The 6000-nt window shown below is 68.1% G+C and overlaps 1 protein-coding gene across 2 annotated transcripts in view; it reads left to right on the top strand.

Moving 5' to 3' along the window:
* The first annotated feature begins 3810 nt into the window (after positions 1-3810).
* Positions 3811-6000, top strand: part of SLC68A1 (solute carrier family 68 member 1) — a 29969-nt gene continuing 27779 nt past the window's right edge. For both annotated transcript variants that reach the window (XM_075935584.2, XM_075935578.2), the window contains exon 1: positions 3811-3915. The gene's annotated coding sequence lies outside the window, so the exon portion shown is untranslated. The remainder of the gene's footprint in view (positions 3916-6000) is intronic.

The raw sequence follows: 6000 nt of genomic DNA, 5'->3' as shown, positions 1-6000 counted from the left end.
GATCCGATCTCTGCGCGGTTCCCTCTCTCTCCGGGACTCCCGTTCACACCCGGACCGGCTCTCCGTGAACTCATCCGCCAGTCTCCCGGCCTCCTGGGGGTTCTCTGGTCTCCGGTCCTTGAGCCACAGCCTCAGTTTGGGTGGGCACGCTTCATAGAACTGCTCCATCATGACCAGCTTGAGCAGCTCCTCTGCGGTCTGGGCTCCGGCTCCAGACACCCACTTGCGGCAGTATTGCGCCAGGCGGGAGGCCAGGTCCACATAGGTCTCCCGTGGCCCTTTCTGTACCCCCCGGAACTTCTTCCTGTACATCTCGGGGGTCAGCCCGAACTTGTGCAGCAGGGCCTCCTTGACTCGGTTGTAATCCCCTGGCTGTAGGTCCTCCAGCTGACTGAGCACTCCGGCCGCCTCCTGGTTCAGTGCGGGGATGAGCTCCTGCAGCCAGTCAGCTGGGGGGACCCGTTGCAGTCCACAGGCCCTCTCAAAGGCACTGAGGAACCCGTCTATGTCACCCATGTCCTTCAGTTGGGCCACCACGAGCCTCTCCAAGCGTCTGGCAGTCCTGGGACCCTGGGGCCCATCCGCACTTGGCGCAGCCGGTGCCCCGCCGGTTCTCCGCTCTGCCATGGCCAGCTCATGCTGCCGCTGCCTCTCTCGATCTTGGCGCTCCCTCTCTCGGTCCTGGCGGTCCTTCTCTCGGTCCTCTACTTCCAATTCCCTGATCCGCAGCTGGATCTCCAGGCGCCGCAGCTCCGCTGGGCTGGCCCCTGCCCTAGATGGGCTACTTGCAGGCCTCCCGGGAGACGCTGTCTCATCTCTCCGTTGGGTTCCAGCGCTCCTCCCCCTCTCTGAGCCTGACACACTCTCAGGGGGGGTCTGGCTGCTTCCCCTGGGGACAAGATCCTGGCCCTGTGGCTGGTCATTATCTTCCAGCTGGGCAATCAGCTGGGCCTTGGTTGCTTTCTGCACAGGCAAGCCCCTCTCTCTGCACAGCCCCACCAGCTCTGCCTTCAAGAGTCGGGCGTAGGCCATCTGCCCGCTGGGCCCCTCGGTGCAGACTCACCAGTCTAGTGCTGCAGCGCCCCACGATTCCCAGGAACCGCTTCGCTCTGTCTCCAGCACGCCTGGCTCCAGGGCTCTTGCTTCTACTGCGCCTTGTCGCTTGCCGCTGGAAGCTCCATCCACGGGGTACAGTGCATCCCACTTCTGACACCAGTGTGACGGCACGTTGGGGGTTCCCCGTCTCCTGCACCCCGAAATGGCACAAACAGACTGTACCAGCCAGTGGAATTGAGGGTGGTTTATTGCTCCTCCAGCACAGCGCAGCACAGATGTAATCTGGTTACAGGAACTGGGCTAGGATGCCTCAGGCCCCCTTGAGATGGGGGAGACTGGGCCCCTAAAACTCCAGCTCCTCTCCCTAGGCTGTCTCGTCCATCCTCCCAGACAGCCACCAACCAACTAACTCACTTCCAGCCCTGCCCCCCAGCCAAGGCAGCATTCCACCTTCCTTTGTTCCTCTCCATGGGGGGTGTCTGGCCACTGGTTTGCATAGTGACTCATCCTGTTTTGCTGGGTCGTGGTACCCACGGCAGCCAGTGGGGGATCCCCCAGAGCCAGCAGCATAGAAACCAGCCAGGTACCCCCACTACGTCACAACCACACAAGTAAGAAGCAAAAGAACTCTTCCTAAACCCCCAACCCTCATCAAGGTGGCCGCCAACTGAGACACCTCACTGTGGCGTTCCACCCCAACTTTCCTAGTAGATTTTATGGAGCTTCCTTAGGTTCTGGGGTGGGGACAAAAATGAGGGGTTCAGTACGTGTGACAGGGCTGCCAGAGAATGGGATAGGGATGGGGTGCAGGGTCTGGGAGGGAGGTGGAGGACAGAAGAAGGAGAGGTTGCAAGGTCTGGGTGCAGGAGCAGGCTGGGAGTAGGGTGTCTGGCTAGGGGGAGGGAGCAAGAGCAAGGGAGGGGTGCAGCATGTGGCCAGGAAGGGGGTGCAGGAGGAACAGTGGGTGCAGGAGCGGACTAGCATGGCATGTCTGGGGGGCAGCCGCCCTCCAGCCCCCCCTGCACTCTGGCCACTCTTCACACCCCCACCCTGGGCTGCGGGGGGGGGGGCGCTCTTCCACTCCCCCCGCCCAACCAGGCTGCGGGGGGGGCGCTCTTCCACTCCCCCCTCCCAGCCAGGCTGCGGGGGGGGGGCTCTTCCACTCCCCCCTCCCAGCCAGGCTGCGGGGGGGAGGGCGCTCTTCCACTCCCCCCGCCCAACCAGGCTGCGGGGGGGGGGCTCTTCCACTCCCCCCGCCCAACCAGGCTGCGGGAGGGGGGGGCTCTTCCACTCCCCCCGCCCAACCAGGCTGCGGGGGGGGGGGCGCTCTTCCACTCCCCCGCCCAACCAGGCTGCGGGGGGGGGCGCTCTTCCACTCCCCCCGCCCAACCAGGCTGCGGGGGGGGGCGCTCTTCCACTCCCCCCTCCCAGCCAGGCTGCGGGGGGGGGGCTCTTCCACTCCCCCCTCCCAGCCAGGCTGCGGGGGGGGGGGCGCTCTTCCACTCCCCCCGCCCAACCAGGCTGCGGGGGGGGGGCGCTCTTCCACTCCCCCCGCCCAACGAGGCTGCGGGGGGGGGCGCTCTTCCACTCCCCCCGCCCAACCAGGCTGCGGGGGGGGGCTCTTCCACTCCCCCCGCCCAACCGGGCTGCGGGAGGGGGGGGCTCTTCCACTCCCCCCGCCCAACCGGGCTGCGGGGGGGGGGCTCTTCCACTCCCCCCGCCCAACCGGGCTGCGGGGGGGGGCGCTCTTCCACTCCCCCCGCCCAACCAGGCTGCGGGGGGGGCGCTCTTCCACTCCCCCGCCCAACCAGGCTGCGGGGGGGGCGCTCTTCCACTCCCCCCGCCCAACCAGGCTGCGGGGGGGGCGCTCTTCCACTCCCCCCGCCCAACCAGGCTGCGGGGGGGGGGCGCTCTTCCACTCCCCCCGCCCAACCAGGCTGCGGGGGGGGGGCGCTCTTCCACTCCCCCGCCCAACCAGGCTGCGGGGGGGGGGGCGCTCTTCCACTCCCCCCTCCCAGCCAGGCTGCGGGGGGGGGCTCTTCCACTCCCCCCTCCCAGCCAGGCTGCGGGGGGGGGCGCTCTTCCACTCCCCCCGCCCAACCAGGCTGCGGGGGGGGCGCTCTTCCACTCCCCCCGCCCAACCAGGCTGCGGGGGGGGCGCTCTTCCACTCCCCCCGCCCAGCCAGGCTGCGGGGGGGGGCGCTCTTCCACTCCCCCCGCCCAACCAGGCTGCGGGGGGGGGCGCTCTTCCACTCCCCCCGCCCAACCAGGCTGCGGGGGGGGCGCTCTTCCACTCCCCCCGCCCAACCAGGCTGCGGGGGGGGGGCTCTTCCACTCCCCCCGCCCAACCAGGCTGCGGGGGGGGCGCTCTTCCACTCCCCCCGCCCAACCAGGCTGCGGGGGGGGGGGGCTCTTCCACTCCCCCCGCCCAACCAGGCTGCGGGGGGGGCGCTCTTCCACTCCCCCCGCCCAGCCAGGCTGGGGGGGGGGGGCGCTCCACAGATCAGAGTTTCAGGGCCCAGGGCCCAGCCCCTGTCTGAGGGGGAGGGGAAGGTGTCCGCGGGGGCGTGGCTATGTAAATGAAGGCTTTTGAGGCTTTCTGACTGGCTGAGAATCTTCTCCCTCCCCCGCACGCCGCGCGCTCGCCCAAGATGGACGGAGGGTGGGGCTGGCTGGCTTCGCCTGCCCGGAGTGAAGATGGCCCCCGCGGCCTGCGGCTCAGGTGCGGTGGGCTCCTCCCCCTTCCCCCCGCCCACTTCTGGCCCCGTGGGCGGGGCCGAGCGCCGGGTTGGCAGCTGAGTGCGCACGCGCGCCGGGGGCTGAGCGGGAAGAGGCTGTGCGGGCTGCGGCTCGCGGCAGGTAGGCGGCGCCGCGCGCTGCGTGGGGCGGTTCCAACGGTCGCTCCGCGCGGGGAGGGCGGCACCCCCGGACCCCCCCATGCGCAGCCCGGGGGCGCCAGGGCTCCGGGGCACGGGGGCTGCCCTGGGTGCAGCTCTGGGGGGTCTCCCCGCCTCTCCCCCCCGCCACAGGGGGCTGCCCTGGGTGCAGCTCTGGGGGGGGGGTCTCCCCGCCTCTCCCCCCCGCCACAGGGGGCTGCCCTGGGTGCAGCTCTGGGGGGTCTCCCCGCCTCTCCCCCCCCCGCCACAGGGGGCTGCCCTGGGTGCAGCTCTGGGGGGGGGGTCTCCCCGCCTCTCCCCCCCCCGCCACAGGGGGCTGCCCTGGGTGCAGCTCTGGGGGGGGGGTCTCCCCGCCTCTCCCCCCCCCGCCACAGGGGGCTGCCCTGGGTGCAGCTCTGGGGGGGGGGGGTCTCCCCGCCTCTCCCCCCCCCGCCACAGGGGGCTGCCCTGGGTGCAGCTCTGGGGGGGGGGTCTCCCCGCCTCTCCCCCCCCCGCCACAGGGGGCTGCCCTGGGTGCAGCTCTGGGGGGGGGGTCTCCCCGCCTCTCCCCCCCCCGCCACAGGGGGCTGCCCTGGGTGCAGCTCTGGGGGGGGGGTCTCCCCGCCTCTCCCCCCCCCGCCACAGGGGGCTGCCCTGGGTGCAGCTCTGGGGGGGGGGGTCTCCCCGCCTCTCCCCCCCCGCCACAGGGGGCTGCCCTGGGTGCAGCTCTGGGGGGGGGGTCTCCCCGCCTCTCCCCCCCCCGCCACAGGGGGCTGCCCTGGGTGCAGCTCTGGGGGGGGGTCTCCCCGCCTCTCCCCCCCCGCCACAGGGGGCTGCCCTGGGTGCAGCTCTGGGGGGGGGGTCTCCCCGCCTCTCCCCCCCCCGCCACAGGGGGCTGCCCTGGGTGCAGCTCTGGGGGGGGGGGTCTCCCCGCCTCTCCCCCCGCCAGAGGGAGCTGCCCTGGGTGCAGCTCTGGGGGGGGGGTCTATCCCCTCCCCCATCGGTTAGTCCCTGTGTGTGTGTGTGGGGGGGTTAACCCATTACCCGTTCATATCCCTATTGTGGGGGGGCTCTATTCCCCCCCATAGGGGGCAGCCCTGGGTAGAGGCGGGTGGGGTTGACTAGGTAAATCCCTATGGGGGGGTTTCTAGCCCTTCCCCTCTGTGTGACCTGGGCGTAGCTGGGGGGGGGTTGAGGTGTTGGGGGGGGGTCTCTGTGCCTTCCCCTAATTTTCAGCCTCCATCCCACCTCGCGTGCTGCTGGACGTCTTCCCTCGCCCCTGTTCAGGGCGGGTGCCCGCAGCGTGTGAGTAGAGCACCGTCCTGGTATGCCAAGTGCCTGCAGCTGGGCTCCCTCACCTGGAGAGGCATTTCTGTATCTGGCCACATCCCTTGCTGGGACATTCAGTAAGCAGGAGCATGGGATGAGCTGGGAGTGTCGTGTGGGGCCCTGTCCCTGGTATTCCTGTCTCAGGGGTTCTCCAGCTTCATTGCACCACAACCTTCTTCTAACAACAAAAATCCCTACATGATAAGAACATAAAATAGGATTTTAAATGTTAGTCAGTTAAACATATAGGCTACATCTACACTGGCTTTGAAGTAGGAATAAGAGATCCTCCGGAATAGGGCTTTATTCCGGAGGATCAGGCCTGTCTAGACGCTTTTTTTTCCGGCTTTTCCCCAAGCTGGAAAAAAAGCAGCGGACATGTTTATTTAAATCCGCGGGGGATATTTAAATCCCCCGCGGATTTCCCTATTCCCACTTTCAAAATTAGCATGCCCCTTCCAAAAAAGGGGCCAGTGTAGACGTAGCCATAGTTTAACCAATTAACTGGCCTGTGGGGCTGTGGTTCTGGCTGGGCTGGAGCAGGTCCCCCGATCCACAGAACAGCGTGCTGGGCCTGGCTGGACTGGAGAAGCCCAGCTGGGTGCCAGTTAACCAGTTACTCTAGTAAGCATTCCAGTAAGGCAGTGCTTACCAGGTAACCAGTTCACCCTTTACATCCTTAGTGTGGGGATGTGAATGTTTAACTTATAAGCCTCACCCTTAACAGAGGAGGGGATTG

Source organism: Pelodiscus sinensis, chromosome 8, assembly GCF_052426305.1.
Source record: "Pelodiscus sinensis isolate ZL-2025 chromosome 8, ASM5242630v1, whole genome shotgun sequence".
NCBI lineage: Eukaryota > Metazoa > Chordata > Testudines > Trionychidae > Pelodiscus > Pelodiscus sinensis.
The sequence above is the reverse complement of the archived record's forward strand: the minus strand, read 5'-3'. Positions and strand labels throughout refer to the sequence as shown.